The 21,654-nt window shown below is 35.0% G+C and overlaps 1 long non-coding RNA gene across 1 annotated transcript; it reads left to right on the top strand.

Annotated features, from left to right (window-relative positions):
* The first annotated feature begins 6,815 nt into the window (after positions 1-6,815).
* On the top strand, positions 6,816-8,949 carry LOC145813390 (uncharacterized). The gene is made up of 3 exons (XR_014356401.1): positions 6,816-6,944; positions 7,868-7,920; positions 8,686-8,949. It is a non-coding gene; the product is annotated as an uncharacterized LOC145813390 (long non-coding RNA).
* Positions 8,950-21,654: the final 12,705 nt, after the last annotated feature.

Below are 21,654 nucleotides of genomic sequence, written 5' to 3'. Positions count from 1 at the left end.
CTTTCATACTCTTAATATTATCATGATCTATATAAATTTTTAATTTATTTATTACTAGCTTGTTAAAAAAATAAATACATAATAATAATTTATTTCATTTCATGAGTTTAATAGGTAATTAAACATGAGAATTAAGGGTGTAAATTTGGCCCGCCCATGTTAGGCCTCGCAAACTCTCATCAAAATTCGGATTGGCCCACGGGCCATAAAATTAGGCCCAAGCCCAGGCACAAGGGCAAGTCGGTGGGCCGAGCTCGGGCCAAGCTGGTGGGCCTGGGCTCGGGCTTGGGCGGTGTCACGCCCTCAAAATTAACCCATTATATATATATCATTGGCATGCAATATTAAAAGAAACCAATTCATATCTCATTCATCAGAGTATTACAAAAAGAAAACATTACATATACTATCAAATTAAATGCCCTATGGGCTTACATCTTTCCAAGCCAACACTTGGACAGAAAAATATGAGTTCTAACTCAAATACAAATAAAGCCCTAGGCTTGAATGAAGTTGTCACGCCCTCAAAATTAACCCATTATATATATATATATATATATATATATATATATCATTGGCATGCAATATTAAAGAAACCAATTCATATCTCATTCATCAGAGTATTACAAAAAGAAAACATTACATATACTATCAAATTAAATGCCCTATGGGCTTACATCTTTCCAAGCCAACACTTGGACACAAAAATATGAGTTCTAACTCAAATACAAATAAAGCCCTAGGCTTGAATGTTTATCAAATATAAACAAATAACTAAAGATAGTCTTCAAAATCCAAATCCTTCCAAGCTAAGTCCTTGGAGGTAGCTTATCACCTGGACCTGAAAATGATGTTCCCATAAAGGGTGAGCCACAGCCCAGTAGAAATATACTAAACCAAGTATAAGCATTGATTAAAGGAATAGCATTCAATAGATGGTTAACCAAGATAATCAATTACATCATTTTACAGTCTCATGCCACTATTGTTTAAGACACGTTTTACTTTCCAACTTTATCAATATGGCTCAGAACCTGGCCAAACTTACAACAGTGAACTATATATATCATATTCACATTCTTCCAATATCAACAAACAGATGAGACTCAAGCTCAAATCAAAACACTTCATACTTCCAGTTTGATACACATTTTAGTGCTGTATCAATAAAAACACTTCTATATAAATAAGCACACATAAAAGTGATGCTAATGGAGTCCATCCCCTATCTCCTCCCAAACAAAATCCGGTTTAGAGGTCCATCACCTATCTTCCCCTAAACCGTGGAGTACATCCCCTATCTCCTCCCACACAAAACAATGTATGCAAATGCAATGCTCATTCAATACACGTATTTTCTATATTAATGCAATAGTCAAAATTAATGACTTAACCAATGTGATTAGTTTCAGTTATTCCTAATCCACATGCAATGTCTACAACAATCATGACTATCCTCCACCGATAGCCCAAAACAGTTATTTCTAGACTGGAAATAAATATAACAACAATTCAAGAGGCGAGTGGTTTAAATTATCCCACTACACCATTTAATCAATGAATTCCTCAATTTCATGAATTTAACCAAATTCCCAAATTCCCTTAAACTAATTATACAAATTAATTTATCAATACAACTAGGGTTTTTCCCAAAATTACCAAAGTGTCCCCAACATATCAAAATACCAAAACTTAGAACAAAACTTATAGAATGGAGTAGGAAATCCCTACCTCGAAGAAATAGTCCCAAAAGAGAAGATGGAGATGAAGACCCAAACTCCAAAGTGCTCCAAACTACCAACAATTCAGATTAAAACGAAGCCCTCGACTCACACACTCTTTTTAATGAAGGATCTAGGGTAGAAACACACCCTAAGTGGATCAAATCTAAGAGAGAAGGTGAGCAGGGTGAGAGAGAAGTCGGACCTTAGGGTTTGGAATCTAAAAAGAGGATGAAAAACTGATTAAAATCCCGTTGCTGTCTAATTAAACTGGACAGGCTCGCTTGAGCGAAGACTTGGTCGCTCGAGCGACCAGACACAAGAAATCCTCACTCGAGCGAAGAAAATCTCGCTCGAGCCAAGAATGCAATACTTCAGGTCTATACTAGACGCAAACTCTCGCTCGAGCGACCAAACCCCGGCTCGAGCGAAGAACCAAAAACAACAGCTCGCTCGAGCGACCAACTCCTCGCTCGAGCGAAGATCCAAAATTCTGGACAACAACACTTGGTTTCTAAACCCAACCAACCTGAAACAAACCTGCCCAACACATCCTATAACTCCAAATGAGAAAATAAGGGACAACAACAACAATTATACAATGACAGAATCTACGAAACCTAAGTCCGGATACAATAATCAAATGGAAAAAAAACCGGGGTCGCTATAGGCGGGCCTGAACATTTTTTTTAAAATTCTTTCTATCAAAATTTTATTATTTTTTACTAAAAGAGGCATTGGGCCTCGGGCGGGCCGGGTCTTGAGTGGGCTTTAAGCGGGTCAATGGACCGGGACAGGCGGGTCGGACCTAGGACAAGCCCAAGGTCTCAGGCTAGGCTTGGGTCTGGGCCTAAACGGGCGTAAATGGGCCATGCCCACTTCGAGCCGCTGGCAATTTTTACACTCCTAATGAGAATGAGAATTATCATCATATTCCTATGTCATTTCACGTTGACAACCAGACAATGGAATGAGAATGGACATTCCATTCCATTCCATTCAATCTTGTATTCCATTTTTACTCTCAATCTATCTCCACTTCATTTCATTCTACCATACCAAGCATGCTTAGAGTGTATAAAAATGAGGAAGAGAATATAATAATATTTTAAAATTTTAAAAATATAAAGAATTTTACATGATTTACATGATTTACGAAGGGATTTATAATTTTATTAGGGATAAATAATATATAAGTTTTATATATAGGGTAGTGCTAATTATCAAAATTTCATGGGGACAGGTGACCCTTGCGTCTCTGAGTATTTTGTTAATCGTATACATAAAGAAATGATATTTCAGTTTGATTTTAGTTTTTAGAATTCACTTTATAGAAAATTTTAATTTCACTTTTTTGTTTTCCATATATTTTTTATTTTTACTGAATATTTTAAATATTTTAAGCAATTTGTTTTTAATTTTTAGACACGCCTAACATAAATACACTTAAAAAATATAATATTTTTGAAAAAATCTTTTAAAAATTCACTAAATATTAAAAATATAAAAAAAATACGAAAATTCAGTACATTTTTTGTAACTTTGTATATTTATTAATTTTTTAAATATTTTCACAAATATTTTATTATTTAGATACATCTAAGTAATGTGCATCTAAAAATTTTTTAAAAAATAGCTTAAAATTTATTCACTTAAAACAAAAAAAAAAAATACGAAAAATAAAAAATTAAATTTAAAAAAAAATGAATTCAGAAAAATAAAACCAAACACACTGATTATCATTTTGTATCTGGTTACTTGTCATCAAACTGTGAGCTTTTGCATGAACTTCGATGTTCTCTGTGCACTGTAACTGAACATGGCATTTGTTTTGTACTTTGCCATAGTCGAAACTTGATTTCTCTGGACGCTGGACCCTATCGCAGTGTACAAGATGATTTGTTTACTTTTGAGAATTCCATGATTTATGCAACATCTTTACGAGATCATGTGTAGAAGCAATCCGAGATCATGACAGACTTCTTTCTTCCATTTCAATAGCAACCATTCCATTAGAGAAGATTGTGTTCTGCGATGATTTTGGTTTGAGCTTACGTGGACTTTCATTTTTTCTTTTTTTATGTACATGCCCATCTTTGACACACTTGACCATATTCCCTCTACATTTTTTTTCTTCTGATTTTTGCATTTGAATTTGGCAGGAAAACTTGTATTTTGTGTGAGAACCCGAATATAAAAATTAAGTAAATAATTAAATAATAATATTATAATCTCAAATATTTTGGTGGTGAATTCTAAGGTGCAAATTAAATATTATTGGAGGATCTTTTAATTAATTTTAAACTTAAAATAAATTTATGGTGAAAGTCTTTAATTTAGAGGCAAGATTTATTATATAAAATAAATAAATAAATAAATTTAAGTGCCAAATTAGTAAGCATATTTTGGTCTAGTAATAGTTATATTTTATTTAAATTAATGAGTTAGAAAATAAAATAATATTAAGAGATAATAATTTAGGGCCTTTTGTTTAGATATATAAAGTAACCCTAGGTTGCCTAATACAATATATAACAACACTAGGGTTCCTAATCAATACTATAACAGCAGCCACAGTAGCCACGGGGAGAGAGAGAGTTTGAGAGAAAAGAAGAAGAAAAGAAAAGGGGATTGCAAACAAGGAGTAATTTTTGGGTATGTGGTAGGTCTTTATCTTTCTTCTTCCTTTTGGTTTTGTTTTTATCCTTATTCCATTATTATTTTATTCATTCATGGAGGTTGTAGGTTTATATATTTTGTATATATATATACTGTTAAGAAATTTGAGGAGTTAAATTCATGTATAAAGAATGGGTATTATTCTTAGTTAAAAAAATTCTGCGCATAATCACGAATTTTAAAAATCAAGAAACCATATCAAACGGATGAATTTTAATCTGAAATTTTTACAGTAGATCAATTACATATTGAATTTCATATCTGATTTTTTTCATAATTTTTGGGAGTCGAAATCCATATAAATTGAGGTATTCAAATCTGTCCAGGAAACTAGTCCGAAACAGTAAATTCGGGAGTGTTGTTCTCTTTGGGTATAAATCCAAAAATTATCAAATTAGTGTCATTAGAACCAGTTACGAGTCTAGTTTCGTACGTTTTTGGCCTTGCATTGATTGCTCTTGTATATTAAGAGAACCGTCAATTTCTTTAAAGTGCTGCAGAAAACAACCTGTTTAGATATAATAAATTGTAGATAATTATTTTGATAAGAAAATCAAGTGAAACCAATTGGGTTTGAAACTTACGATATATTAGTTGATATCTGGAGGTTTTTGGAATTTTCCGAATAGTGTGGAGTGGGTTTTGTAATTTTCAAAGTTAGCGAATAGGTTGGGAATGCTTGTTTGAAATTCTGTTTTATCTTAAAGTCACAATTAATTAAGTTTTGACCGGAACCCATGTCTTGGGTGATTTTAAACCTTGAAGAACATGAACTTAGGTAATATTTAAGAGTAACGGGGAGTTGGGTTGAGCCGTGTTAGTGCGCTTTAGTTGAGGTTACTTAGTTCCTATTTTTTTTTGTATTTTTAAATTAGTTGTGACGTGTAGTTTTTATACTTGGTTCAGGGCACTAGTTGGACTTTTACACTCTATTCGAGGATTATATTATTTCGTTTTCAGGTGAGTAATTTCATGCTACATATTTTTATAAATGTTCCCCTACCCTGAACTATTGGAAAATTAAATTGTTGTTTTAAGACTAAACTGTTTTGATAAATTATTATATTATTAATGGAATCAAATTATTTCTAAAACATGTGTGAACTTGGCATACTGTAAACTATTTGTTTTGGTCTCATGTTTATAATGATGAACTATCATGTTTTGCAAAACTGATGTGTATTGATTATTGGGACCATGTGTGTATTTAGTCCAGGGAAATTATTCCACTGTGTGTGGTGACTCTGGCCACTAGGGAACAGATCCGGCTTGGGCCGTGATGACTCTAGTGCTCAACGATTGTAAGGAAAAGACCTTTAAAAACAACTAGGTGACCTTCAATTGGATCGTCTTTGAGAAAAGGCCCAGGTGCCACCCTAAGGATGACTCTTAGTTCGGTATTGGATCCACCGGGGCTTATAGCCTTGAGAACTGTGTGGCAGATTATTTGTTTTTATTGGTACCCAGAAAATTATTGGTGTTCATGTTATAATCTGTTTTAAGTGGAAAATGTCGTTTATCATGTTCTTGTGAGACATGAGTATTTTAAGTGTTGAATTGTGGAACCTTCTTTTTGAAACATATTGTATTTACCAAACTGTATGCCAATCTAGTTTCTGTGATATATATCTTATTTTGGAATTGAACCCTATTTTCAAAACTGTATTTACTATCCATGTTGCTACTCACTGAGCTATCAGCTGACTTAGTTGTTTACCATTTCCAGGTGTTAGAAGGACTTAGAGTCGACTCATGGCGTAGCGGGGACTCAATTGCATGGACCTCTAGGGCATTTATTAAATTGTTTTAGGTTGCTTTGTCGAGTTTTGTGCATACATTGTGGTTGGATTTTATTTAGAATTATTTTATTTTGTGAGCGGTTTGTGTCCCATTTAGTATATATATATTTTTAGGAAGTTGGTTATGACTTGTTTTTCACTTGTGGTATGTCACTGGATTAAGTGTTGATTTATTTATTTCTGGGTTATCATCACATTTATTCTCAATGGTTTTTGTGAGAACCCGAATATAAAAATTAAGTAAATAATTAAATAATAATAATAATAATAATAATAATAATAATAATAATAATAATAATAATATTACAATCTCAAATATTTTGATGGTGAATTCTAAAGTGCAAATTAAATATTTGGAGAGTCTTTTAATTAATTTTAAAACCTAAAATAAATTTATGGTGAAAGTCTTCAATTTAAAGGCAAGATTTATTATTTAAAAATAAATAAATAAATAAATAAAATTAAGTGTCAAATTAGTAAGCATATTTTGATTTAATAGTAGTTGTATTTTATTTAAATTAATGGAGAGATAAAATAAAATAAAATAAAACAAAGGACATTTTTGTCAAGAGTCATTTATGTTATGTATAACAAAGAAAAGAAAAGAAAAACCCTAGGTTCCTAATACATTCTATAGCAGCAGCCACAGTAGCCATGGGGAGAGAGAGAGTTTGAGAGAAAAGAAGAAGAAAAGAAGAAGAAAAGAAAAGGGGATTGCAAACAAGGAGTAATTTTTGGGTGTGTGGTAGGTCTTTATATTTCTTCTTCCTTTTGGTTTTGTTTTTATCCTTATTTCATTATTATTTTATTCATTCATGGAGGTTGTAGGTTTATATATTTTGTATATATATATATACTGTTAAGAAACTTGAGGAGCTAAATTTATGTGTAAAGATTGGGTGTAATTTTCAGTCCAAAAATTCTGCACAGAATCGCAAACTTTAAAAATCAAGAAACCATATCAAACGGATGAATGTTAATCTGAAATTTTTACAGTAGATTAATTACATATTGAATTGTATATCTGATTTTTTTCATAATTTTTGGGAGTCAAAATCCATGTAAATTGAGGTATTCAAATCTGTCCAGGAAACCAGTCCGAAATAGTAAATTCCGGAGTGTTGTTCTCTTTGGGTATAAATCCAAAAATTATCAAATTAGTGTCATTAGAACCGGTTACGAGTCTAGTTTCGTACATTTTTGGCCTTGAATTGATTGCTCGTGTATATTAAGAGAACCGTCAATTTCTTTAAAGTGCTGCAGAAAACAACCTGTTTGGATATAATAAATTGTAGATAATTATTTTGATAAGCAAATCAAGTGAAACCAATTGGGTTTGAAACTTAGGATATAATAGATCATATCTGGAGGTTTTTGGGATTTTTTGAATAGCGTGGAGTGGGTTTTGTAATTTTCAAAGTTAGCGAATAGATTGGGAAAATTTGTTTAAAACACTGTTTTATCTTAAAGTTATTTTTAGTTAAGTTTCGATCGGAACCTATGTCTTGGGTGATTTTAGACCTTGAAGAACATGAACTTAGGTAATATTTAAGAGTAACGGTGAGTTGGGTTGAGCCGTGTTAGTGCGCTTTAGTTTGGGGTTACTTAGTTCGTATTCTTTAGTATTTTTAAATTTGTAGTGACGTGTAGTTTTTATACTTGGTTCAGGGCACTAGTTGGACTTTCATACTCTATTCGAGGATTATATTATTGCGTTTCAGGTGAGTAGTTTCATGCTACATATTTTTATAAATGTTCCCCTACCCTAAATTGTTGGAAAATCAAATTGTTGTTTCAAGACTAAACTGTTTTGATAAATTATTATATTATCAATTGAATCAAATTATTTCTGAAACATGTGTGAACTTGGCATACTGTAAACTATTTGTTTTGGTCTCATGTTTATAATGATGAACCACCATGTTTTGCAAAACTGATGTGTATTGATTATTGGGACCATGTGTGTATTTAGTCCAGGGAAATTATTCCACTGTGTGTGGTGACTCTGGCCACTAGGGAACAGATCCGGGTTGGGCCGTGATGACTCTAGTGCTCAACGATTGTAAGGAACAGACCTTTAAAAACAACTAGGTGACCTTCAATCGGATCGTCTTTGAGAAAAGGCCCAGGTGCCACCCTGAGGATGACTCTTAGTTCGGTATTGGATCCAACGGGGCTTATAGCCTGAGAAATGTGTGGCAGATTATTTATTTTTATTGGTACCCAGAAAATTATTGGTGTTCATGTTATAATCTGTTTTAAGTGGAAAATGTCGTTTATCATGTTCTTGCGAGACATGAGTATTTTAAGTGTTGAACTGTGGAACCTTCTTTTTGAAACAGATTGTATTTACCAAACTGTATGCTAATCTAGTTTCTGTGATATATATCTTATTTTGGAATTGAACCCTGTTTTCAAAACTGTATTTACTATCCATGTTTCTACTCACTGAGCTATCAGCTGACTTAGTTGTTTACCATTTCCAGGTGTTAGAAGGACTTAGAGTGGACTCATGGCGTAGGGGGGACTCAATTGCATGGACCTCTAGGGCATTCCGTTAGTTTAGAGTGTTATGTCAAGTTTGTGAATATTTATATGTATTCTTATCGAAGTTCATATAGGATTATTTTTGACATGTGGGTTGTTTATATCCCATAAGTTTGGATGGTTTTTTATTACGGTTGATTTTGCCGTTTATAATTGTGACATGTCTGGATTGAGTTTTGGTTATTTATTATTGGACTATTGTTCAGTTGTTCAATGTGATTGGATTCGTGTTTAGGCTTACGTGTGCCTTGGGCTAAGTCCCTGTGGGCCACGGCTGGTCATGCCCGGATTTGGGGTGTGACAGTTTTGGTTTCATGTTTAGGCTTACGTGTGCCTTGGGCTAAGTCCCTGTGGGCCACGGCCGGTCATGCCTGGATTTGGGGTGTGACATTTTGAACTCTTCAAGTTTGCAGAGGTGATTTTATTAAAAAGCATTTAGCCTCATAACTTGCATTTGTATCATTATTCATTGATGTCTGATCTACTAGTCTGTAATCTTAATTTGTTAATGTATATATAGATAGAGATTCAATTTAGGAATCCATATTTAGTTGTATCAATTAGGAATCCATATGTGGTTGTATCACTCTCCTATATATAGGAGCCATTGTGCATTGTTATTGATTATAATTGCAGGACAATCTTCACTGTATTTAAAAAATAAATTCTGTTTGTGTACTTAACAACAAACGGAATACAAAAGAAATAAAGGAAATGAGAGAGTTTGTTTGATTACAAAAATCAAACCATAAAATAAAATAAAATAGATTTTTATTTTGTAATAAAAACAAAATTAAAATCTGAAACAGGAAAAATAATAAAACAGAAAAGTAAATTAATTACTTACCAAATTAATTTGTTGAACAAATTTTCTGATCAAGTCCAGTGTTTAACAATGTGTCCTTAAGACAGATTCGTCCTTTCCACGATGCTTTCAAATTATGGGCGTCTATCTCCCAGAATAAAATAATCAACAGTGAATAGTAGCAGTACTACACACTATTCACACAACGAACATACTTTGTGTATATACTCTTTCTTACAGAAAATTAATTACACTATTTCTCACAGAAAATTAATGTAATTAATGCAGCAAAATGCAAAGATGAATGGCAGCAGAGAAGAACGAAAATTAGAATGAAAAATCCAAATAATGAACTGCCTTTATATAGGAAAATTTGTGGCTGTATGGTTTGAATTAAATAGGTACAAAACCTATTTGAACAGGTATGTTACCTATTTGGTTTGAATGAAAAGATACAAATCTGTTGGGTTCAAATTTTGAACAGATAAAAATCGTATTGAACATATTTGAATCTGTACAAAAATTTGGAAGAAGTGAAAAACAAATTTGAATTTTTCCCACCAAAAATTTGAAATTAAAATTTTGGACAAATTTTATTTTACCAAAAAGTAAAATTTAATTCAAATGTTTTTGGCTCAAAAAATAAGTATTGGGTCGGACAAGTCCAACCTAACCTCACACCACACACCCGGACCCAAGCCTAAGCCCAGCCCGCCCGACCGGTCGGATGGGCAACGGTGGCGTGCACATGTGTTTATTTTTGGATCCAATAGATCTAGCCCAATTTTCCCATAACCTCTCCCTTTTACAAACTTGGGGTGCCCCTTGGAGCCCTCCCCAAGTTACAAACCAATGCTTATAAACCCACAAATTTTTTCCCACCAAACCAATATGGGACAAGCCTTTATTCAAACCTTAAGGAATTTCTACCAAAACCTCCATTTCCATGGAGCTCACTTCGGCTTCAATTTTTCATTCACCCGATAATGGTTTTGAGCAACCAAATGTACCACGTGAATCACAACACGGCATTGCAGACTCGACTTTCTTCGCGCGTCTCCCTTTTCGGAGAAGGCATGAATTGGTCTCCTACAGTTCGGACTCCTGTCACGGTTCTGAATCTAGTCTCACAAAGTGCAATGTGAGACTGATAAACACCAAAGAGTCCAAATCCGGCAAATCGTTTTGGAAAATCGATTTTGAATCAAAAAGCGCCAAACATGGATTGCTTTGCCAGATTACAGAGTCGCCACCTAAATATGTTATTTTTGAAAAATTTAGGAAACCCTGACTCTTGCCAAAGGCCACGTGTCCGTCATCACCAACGTTGCCTCGCCTCGGGAACTTGGGTACGAGAGGGGAAGGTCCTGAAATGAGCACCCCTACTCGCCCGATCAAAGGATCGGCCTCTACTAAGCATGATACGTTATTTTATAAACACATGTGTTCTTGTTCTGATTATTAATCTAACATTACTATGTGATGAGCACAACATACAAGTATAGACTAAAATCGCAAGAATTGCAACAAAACAATTCATGTTTGTTTTCGAAAAATGGTTTGAAAGTGCCACTCGCAAGTGGGCTAAAACGCGGATTTGCCACCCTCAAGTGGGCTTAAAACATGATAATTTGTCACTTCGCAAAGTGGGCTTAACACTCGCATTTGATGAATTGTCCCAATTCAAGTAATAAAGCCTTCATCCATAGGCATTCATGCAGTTAATCATTTAAGCAAATAGCCTCATGGTAGGCATGCTATCATGGCAACACTCACACTCATGCAAGGATGCTAAAGTGTAAACACTTACAGTGTACTCTAAGCCAAAACAGAAAACTAGTTAGAAACAATGCATAATCCTAACTATACAAGATGCCTAATGTAACACATGCAAAAATGCAATTAAATAGGCCCGACTATCTAAGATGGCATATGAATGCAACACTTGATAACATGTATTCAAATAAGTATTGAAATACAATGCAGCTTGAATGATGCATCAAGCCTCAGTGCATGTAAGACAAATGAATGATGCAAACATGCAAGCATAAGGTATGCTAATCAAAATATGCCCTAAAACTAACCATCGAAAGCGGTTAAATAAAATGGAGAAAGGAATGGGGTTGGAAGACATGCACACACACACGCACGCTTATTACAACATTGCGCCCTCGCGAAGGAGGGTCCGAATAAATAAGAGCTAAGCTAATTAGACTAATTATTACACAACCAAATTGAATAACTAGTAAACTACTTACTAATTATTACAACACTTAACTAATTAGCACACTAATTAATTAAATTACAAAATCAAGCTAACCAACAAGTAAAGCATTAAATAACACTGCTTCAGCCCTGTTTGAAGAAGTTGAGCATGCATGCCTCGGTTTTCGTCTCGAAAAGCCTACCGGTTTGCTCTTTAGAGGCTCTGTTTACAGGGTGTCTCCAAGAACTTTCTGTTGAACCTTACCAAAACAATGCTGGGGAGTGCACCAGTGGCCTGCCGGCCATGAATGGTGGCTGCTGGCCACCTGCCGGCCAACAATGAAAGAATGTCGGCCACTGGTGTGCTGTAACACCAAACTGCAACAGAGCACAAAACAGCGAAAAATGGAGGTTTTTCCGGGAACATGTTTGTAATATGCCACTCCTTATCATCTCAAAACATCAAAGGAGTGGCACCATTGGGTCTAAAACCACCAATCAAGCATTTTCAATGCATAATGGCCAAGGATCCAACTTGCGCAAATTCAATAAATGCACAAAACAAAGACACAAGTCCATTACCTCATAATGAGAGATCAAAGGCAATCGAGACAAAGGAGATTGGCTCATTTCATCACTTCAAGTATGAAATAAACCAATCTTCCTTGTGTTCAATATAACATCAGATTCAACATAATGCAATGCGACATAACATGCTTATCTTGGCATGTTTTACTTGATTCAATTCTTGTTTACACATTTTACGTTACCAAACCATTCTTCAATTGATTTGTCCAATGTGAAAGTCCTCTAATGAGAGAGAGGTCAATCAAAAGATGACTTAAGACATGAGAGAAACCATGCCTTTGACTAGTAGAAACCCTCAAAAGAGGATTAAAGCCATTTAAGCATAAGCCTCAATCTCAAGCTTAAACACAACTTTAAGACTAACCAAGCCTCAAAACAAATAGAAAAATGAAGAAATAAGGGAGGTGGTAGAATTTCAGTGCTGAAATGGCATGAAACTCAAGACTCTAACATGCAAACAACTCATGTACAACATGTTAGGAGACTTAAGCATTAAAACTAGTGAAGAGCTTTACACTAGAACCATGCAGTACGATGCTCAAATGGCCAAACCAGCCCTAGACAGACCTCAAACATGCCAAAACAGTGGCCAAAACAAGCTAAAGTGGTAGAATGAAAAGCAAGAAAATCATGTTCATGTCTTGGCTCATAAACAAGGCATAAAGTACAACTCTTAAAAGCAATTAAAGAGTTATATATGTGAGAGTGTGACAGAGGTATATGCTCTGAAATCACATGCCAAATGATGCCATATCATGAAAACATCACACATAAAGCATGCTAGAGGCCTTGAAGCACAAAACTAATGAAGCTAACTACACCATAGCTATGCAAAGCAAACCTCAAAGGACCAAGACCACTCAAAACAGAGTTAAAGCATGTCAAAGCAAGGCCAAAAACATACTAGAGTGGAGTCAACACATGCTAGAACAATAGGCTAAGTCATCATGTGTCACGACTCCAAACCGCCCCTAGTAGTTTGGTGCCGTGATGGCCAGTAATTCGAGATTACCGAAGGCCAACTTTCAAAAATTTACTCAATCAGAATATAATAAACGGGGCTTACAAATGCGGAAGCAATAAATCAAAATACAAGTGGTCCATAAGAGCAGTGCATAAATCAAATGTAATGACATACATGACATAGTTTCTCATTCGGTTGATAATAAACGAAATACATATCAGAATCTTGATCAAAAGGCTTCTAGAGCCGACATGTGCAAATACAATGATTACAAGCCAAAGAAGCATAATCTTCAAGATTTGCCGACGTAAATACAAATTTTTCCGACATAGAACAAGTCAAGCCGACATGATAAGCATCCCAAAACAAGCTTTACAAAACACATCTAGGCGTCGCCGCCATCCTGCTCATCACCTACATATATATAGAGAGGGTGAGCTTAGATACTCAGTGAATGGTACTAGTAATAAAGGTTTTGCATGAATATAGCCGAAGTCTTTTCCAAACAAAACATGCCAAGACCATACGAATATTAGCCGAGATCCTTTCGGAGCAAAACACATCAAAACTTTATCAAAACAAGAGAAGAACCGTATTCATCTATCAAATCTTACAAGTCTCAAGGGATGCTTACTGGCATCGGCAAAACACAAATCAAGCTCTCCGAACAAACAAATCCACGCGGTAAACCGTCAGTGGCAAAACAAAGACTGCACGATCCGTAATCGATTAGTCAAAGGTACTGCGAAAGTTTATAGTCCTCCAGCACAAGGGACTTGTGTTACTTAAGCCCGTAGCTCTTTTTAACACGATGGTCTTGTGTTACTTAGGCCCGTAGCCCGCTTTAACATGATAGTCTTTCCAAGAAAGGACCGTATCCTTTTATACTTAGTGCTGCGAAAGTTTAGAGTCCTCCAGCACAAGGGACTTTTCAAGGTTGACATCAAAAAAAACAAAGCTTATACTTGATACATTAAAACGGAGCTATTCATTCATGCTTAACAAATACTTTCGTCAAAACAAAGCAAAGCAAGATTTATCAAAACAGTATAACATAGCTTTATTAAAAATACCACTCACATAGATCTCCTCGGGTGTAGGCTCAAAGCAAAGATCAAGGACCTACAATCACATGGCAATCACATTCTCAAAACAAGCTTTATATGCATGCAAATGATCCCGGCATTCTCACCAGATCCAAGTCAATAGCAAAGCAAAACATGCTGGGAGTTTAAACACTGCTCCCGTCTCATGAAAACACACTAGGTACCAACCAGGTCTTTGCTGAGGTCCTACGCCTCCTTGCCGAGGTGTGGTCCCGATGGCCTCATTCAAAAGCAAAGTCGGGAAAACCTGGGTTTCCCTTTGAAGAACATGAAGAACATGATGAACATGATCATGAGGAAGATGAATGCAAGATCATAACTTGTTACAAAAATCTGAGATTTCATGCCATGAGTTCAAAACATGGACCTGGGTACCCATACAAGAAGGTCATGCAAGAACAAACACAAAACATGGTTCTTGTTCCAAACTTTCGGATCAAAATGAGACTTTTCTTCAAGAACACATGAATACTATCTTTCTTTTCCGAAACCAACTTCAAATCGATGCATGACATGCAAAACAAATTCGATCATGCAATGCAGCTAGATGATCAATAACAACAACCAGAGTAGATTAAGATTCTTACCCCAAAGCTCGAATCTAACGGCTCAACTCCAAAGGTCAACTCGAAAATCTACTCTCTCACTCTAAAACTCCTTCTCCCTCTTCTAGAGCTTCTCTCTCTACAAGAACAAAACTTGCAACAAAATGATACAAAAGAATGATATGTTTACAGGCCTGCCGGCTGACTTATCCTTCAGCTCGGACACGTGGCGCTATCGGGTTGGTTCAACTCAAAAGGTGACTGATTGATAAGACAACTCTATGACAAAGCGTATGCAACAAGCTAAGGCAAGACACATCGGCAAGTAATGACATCGGCTAAAGTCAAAGCTTCGGCAACAGGGTAACAAAGACATCGGCTAGGGAGGACGACACTTGACTAAGCTGTGCCACACCTCGGCCTGGGTGTGCCACACCTCGGTCTAGGCCATACCTGCCCAAGGACAAGGATCACTAAGTGCAAAACATCTTAGCAAACATGCCCGGGGTGAAGATGGGGGTCGACCAAGTGGTTCCAAAATAGTTCTAAGTACAAAGGTTCAGAGGTGAACTAAGCTCAAGATGACCTCAGCTACACACCAAGCAAGGAACAAAATCATGCAAGCAACACTTAAACAAAACAAGGCAAGGCAAAACTTGCAATCAACACAACAAGACAAGATCATGCATGAATGTATGCAAGTATGACAAGAGTAAGGTGAGGGTTGCTACATCATGCATATTAGGCTAGTGAGCAAGATTGCACTACATGTGTAAGAAGCAAACAAGAGGTGCTCCAACCAGCCAAAAATAGAGTTATAACATGCTAAAAAAGTCACAAAAACATGCTGAGATGGAGCTAAGTTAAGCCACAAAATCATGCAACTTTGCAAAGCTAACTAAGCATGGAATAGAGAGACAATGAGGGGAGGCCACCCTTTCCTATTTTGGACCTCAAAACCAAGTTTCTACCACTGAAAAACCTCTGAGTTTCAGTGGTAGAAAGGCCAAACAAAGGGGAGTCAAAAGCTTGGAAAGATGGCTCAAAAGGCTTTACAAGCCAAAGAGCCAAAGGAGGAAACCACCCCCTAACCACACAAGGCTTAAACCAACACTTTAAGACCTTAAAAAACATAACTTTTTAGAAGCTAAAACTAGCTTCAAAGTAGCATACAAAAGTGGCCAAGCAATGAACTAAAACAAAGCTTAAAAGAAGGAAATTCTTACCCTTGAATCACAGCACTAAAACAGCAAGAAAACAGCTAAACTTCTGAGCCAAACCACTCTAAGGAGCTCAAACAAGGCCTCCAAGAACCTCAACTCTGAGGTGAAGGTGTTTGGCTAAGGGTGCTAGTGCAAATATGTAGAGAAAGCTCACTTTCAAGCACAAAATATAGAGAGAGAGGATTCTAAAGAGAAAGAGAGAGAAATTTTGCTCAGCTTAAACTTTGTAACCCTTTGCATGCATGTAGATGAGCTCTATATATAGGAGATACAAGAAGCCTTCAAACAAATCCAGCCATCCACGTGCATGCAAATGAGCTCATCTGTGCAAACATCTATCAAAATATCTACAAAAATATTTATTGATGCATTGGTGGCCGGCCAGCCATCAGTGATGCCCGGCAGGGCCTCATTGATGGCCAGCAGGGCCTATTAATGGCCGGCAGGGCAAAGACCATGGCCAGTAGCCCTTAATGATGGCCAAAAGGCCATCAAGAACATAACTATGCAAAGACCAACACATGGTCCAAATATGAGACAGAATGGAAACAGGGTCTGGAATGATCAAACCTAGAGCATTCCATCGCGAAAGTTAAGTACTCGACGAGCAATCAAACTTGTCGCTGGATGTACCTGCAAGAACATCCAAGTCTTGAGGACGGTCAAAAATGGGGTGTCTACAAGCATAGAACGCGTTACCAATTAGACCCGCCAACCTTAGCGTATGGGTCCCACCTAAAACTTAGACCAAAGTTGAGGAACAAATTTTGTTTTTCCAAAACTTTCAAAACCCATTTCTAACAATAATAAAATATACGCAATTTTCTATTTCTCTCATTTTCTCTCAACTATTGTAGCATGGTATTAGAGCCTACATGATGAGTCTGGAGAGTACCGAGACGAGTCTCCTCATATAACAGTTCTGAAATAGCCTACTCAAGAGTGGGCAGTGGATTGCGATGAAGGAAAGATGCATGCAAAAGCTCAAAATGGGTAGTGAGAGCCACGAGAAATTGAACCAACTACTGCTGATTACGATATGTAGTGAATAAAGCAGCATTTTCAGTGTGAGGCCATGTAGGTTCTGAGAGAGCAAACTGGTCCTAAACAGAATATGTTTGAGAAAGAAAGTTATTAATAGACTGACCAGGGTCTTGACACATGCGGTGAAGTTGACTCTAAAGTTGATACTGATGGCCAAGACCAATAGTCTGGTATCGTTCTTTCAAAAAATCCCAAATGTCTTTAACAGAAGTGGTATCAGAGCACATGTCTTAAATCCTAGCTCATCTTTTCTCTTGTTTATTGCTCGTACACAGTGGCATTATCAAAGCATAGAGCACAAGGTTCCAGACTATACTATTCTTTGCTCAAGAACACTGTTTCGTCATCGTTGTTGACTAAAAATTTGCAAATTTTTTTTATCACCGTGTTCAAAATTCTCTCTCGGTTCTAACGCCTCCAGGCCCGTCGCACAAAATAACCTCATGTGCCGTCATGAGTCATTTTTCTAGTCGGCGCGTCCAATCTTCTGCCGCCACTCTCCCACATGCAATCACGTGCCCTTCAGTTGTCACTCACGCCAGCCCTTCCTACACCCTCCGTGCGCCGTTCCTGTTACTATGCGCCGCGTGCCCCTCTCTTCTATCCTATGTTGCGCCTCCGTTCTGCTAACGTGCACTACGTTTGGTATTGATGTCACCCACCCTCTTGCTGATGTCATCTCTACCCCTTTCCTTTATTTTGCCTATTTTTTGGTGAATTCGCCTATTTCCCAGCTATTTTCAATCTTCCGAACTCACTGGTACGCTCTATTTTACCTGATTTTGCCTCTACAGTACTGTTTCTATTTATTTAGTCCTACCACAATATTATTATGGATCACTATGATGTCTCCCATCCAATTTCTATTATTCTTGATGGATCCAATTATGTTTTATAGGCCCAAGCCATGTCTTCCTTCCTAAAAGGGAGGAAACTCTAGCGTATTATCATCAGGGATGTGACCAAACTGATGAAAGAGACCGCTGAAACTACTGCTAAGTATGAAAACAGATTAGAAGATTGGGACAATAAGAACTACCAGATCATTGCTTGGCTTCAGAATACCTCTGTTACCTCTATTAGTATTCAATTTGGACAATCCTACTGATCGACCCTCCACCATAGGTTTCTGTTTCTTCTTAGGGGATTCTCTTCTTGTTTGGCGCAGCAAGAAACAGTCCCTCACTACTCATTCTAGTACTAAAGTTGAATACCGCGCTGTTGTTGACACTACTCAGGAACTTCTGTGACTTTGTTGGCTTCTTGCTGGCATGGGTGTTTCTTCCCCTGGTGCCACCTCTCTTTGTTGTGACAATCAGAGTGCCATTTAGATTGCTCACAATGACGTCTTTCATGATCGCACCAAACATATTAAGATTGATTATCATTTCATTTGACAACATGTTATATGTGGCACTATTCATCTTCTTCCTATTACTTCTGCTGATCAACCTACCGATATTTTTACCAAGGCTCATCCTCCTAGACATTTCAATGACCTAGTTTCCAAACTCAAGTTGGTTGATGCTTACCCACCTTGAGTTTGAGGGGGGCTGTTAATATATATATGGATAGGGATTCAATTTAGGAATCCATATTTAGTTGTGTCACTTAGGAATCCATATGGGTTGTGTCACTCTCCTATATATAGGAGCTCTTGTGCATTGTTATTGATTATAATAAAATATACACAGTTTTCTCTTTCTCTCCTTTTCTCTCAATTATTGTAGTAACTTGTACTGCATCTTTTTGAGTTTTGCTTGCCTTATGTGATATGGAATAGGATGTTCAGACAAGGGGCCAATGGAAAATTTCGGATGGCAACATAAGAGTTGGTCATTGTGAAATGAAATTAGAGATGATGGCTTGTTTTGGTTGACATCTCAACGAGTTTCTGACTATAATGTAAACCAAAATGTCAGAAATTAAATTTTTGAAGTCCTACAAGTGAATGATAATGTTTGAGAAATTGGAACGAAAGCATTATCTTTCATTCTTGCGCAGTAGAAACTATTTTTCTTTTCATCTTGCTTGTTTGCTTTTCCTCCTCTTCTTTGTCTAACCCCCTGAAAAGTATTTCCTAGAACATTGTATTCGTGTCCTTGAGAGCAAGTTATCAATTACAACAAAATTCAAGTTCTGGGCATCATGACACATCAAAATAACTGAAAACTTAGGAAATATTTAAGAAAATGTCAAGATATATCCATGAAAAATTTAAGAAGTGGAGAGAAGAAGAGCAATTCATATGAAGATTAGAATGATATATTGCTGCTGCAGAATTTTATTGAATGATCCAAGATGTAAGATGTAGAATTTAATTAAAATATTTGCAGAAGCAGAATATTTACCCAAGACAACAAGCAATGGCAACTTTACTATAAAAGCCAATCTACTATTGGTTTTCTTGATTCTATAATTTTATCTTTACGCTCTTTTTGTTTCGACAAAAAATATTTTTTTATAAAAAAAATTTCTAGAAGTTTTTTTCTTATGTCTGGCTTGAAAACTTTTAAAAAATCTATTAATGATTGCATTAGTAGCAGTAGCAGGGTGGTGGCGAACAACGATTGTGTGTGCCTAGTGATATATATTCGCAACATCTTTAAATTAAAAAAAGAAAAAATATCAATAAGTCCTATTTTTCTATTAAGATTACAATTATGTACTATCAAGTTTCAATATGAATAACTAGCTCCTATTTATAATAAAATATTATCAAAAAGTTTATTTTTCATAATGAGATGTCTTATCTCATTTTTACCTCTCAATTAATATGAACAACAATTTCATAAACATTTTAAGGGATATTTACCAATAAATCCAATCTCACAAATAAGTACTCAAATTAATCTCAAATTTTTTATATTGATCTGTTAAGTCCTATTAGTGGAAAGTTTCTTTCTGCGTGGTCATATTTTTTATTTTGGTAGTAATTTTGTGGACAACTATATCATTTTATTAATGTGACAGGTATGATGTGATACTCAAATATGGCAGGTATTAATGTGACACTTCAACGATGTGACACTCCAAAAAAATTAGAAACTCCTTAGTGTACTTTTTCTAAATGTGACAATGTGGCGAATATGAGTGGCACTCCAAACTTTTACTTAAAAAAAAAAAACTCGTTAGTGTACTTTTTTTTAAATGTAACAATGTGTCGAGTTTAATGTGATACTTCAAAAAAATAAAAATTCCTTAGTGTATTTTTTCCAAATATGACAACGTGACATGTATGATGTGACAACGTAGCGGGTATGATATGACACTTCAAAAAAAAATAAAAACTTCTTAGTGTACTTTTTTCAAACGTGACAATGTAGTGGGTATGATGTGACATTCTAAAAAAATTAAAAATTCCTTAGTATACTTTTCAAAACATAACTTGTGACACTCCAACGTGGAGGGTATAATATGATATTCTAAAAAAATTAAAAACTTTTTAATGTACTTTTTCTCAATGTGATACTCTAACGTGATAGATATGATGTGACACTAAAAAACTCTTTAGTGCATTTTTTTCAAATGTGATACTTTAATGTGATGGGCAAATGAGTCATTACATATCTAAAAAACTAAATGGATTACAAAAAAAAAATATGGGACTATATGGATTACAAGTTCAAACTATGGGACTTATTAGTCAATTTCTCATATTTTAATCCAAGTAAAATTATATTTTTAATTGTAAAAATTGTAATATTGTATTATAAAAAATATAAAAAAAACATAAATCAAATTAAAAAAATTGCTAATAAGTTTTGTTTTAGTTTGAAAATTACTATTGAGTTATATCAAATTTTAATATTAATAAACAAGTCCTATTTTTTCAATTTATAAATTGTTAAAAAAATCAATTATTCATAATTGTATATTTTACTTTAATTTTATTTTTCTCATTAAAATATGAACAAAAAATTTCATAAAAATATTATTTTATATAAAAATTTATAATAAAATAATTTTAATTATTGAAATTAAATGAATTTTTATGAGTGTAAAATTCATTAACTATTTCATGCATTGGCAAATATATAACTTTGTCATAGTATTATTTTTCATAACTCTTTAGAATTTTAATAGAATTAGCCGTTTCAAATTGTTTACATAAAAAAATCAGAATTTGAGATAACAAAAAATGATGTATTTTATATTATAATTATTTTGATCCAATTGTTATTTATGATTTTTTAATATAATATTAATAATTTTTATAATTAAAATTATTTATAAAGTTATTGTTCATATTAAATGAGAACGGTAAAATTGGATAAGATACATCATTATGAAAGAATAAACCTTTTCGAAACATTTTATGACAAATAAAATTTAGTTGTCCATATTGAAATTTGATACAACTTAATAATAATCTTTAAAACAAAATTGAATTTATTGGCATTTTTCTCAAGAAATAAATAGGATAAG

The sequence above is a fragment of the Camellia sinensis genome, chromosome 15 (genome assembly GCF_055761805.1).
Source record: "Camellia sinensis isolate YWXY chromosome 15, ASM5576180v1, whole genome shotgun sequence".
NCBI classification, from domain to species: Eukaryota; Viridiplantae; Streptophyta; class Magnoliopsida; order Ericales; family Theaceae; genus Camellia; species Camellia sinensis.
The sequence above is the reverse complement of the archived record's forward strand: the minus strand, read 5'-3'. Positions and strand labels throughout refer to the sequence as shown.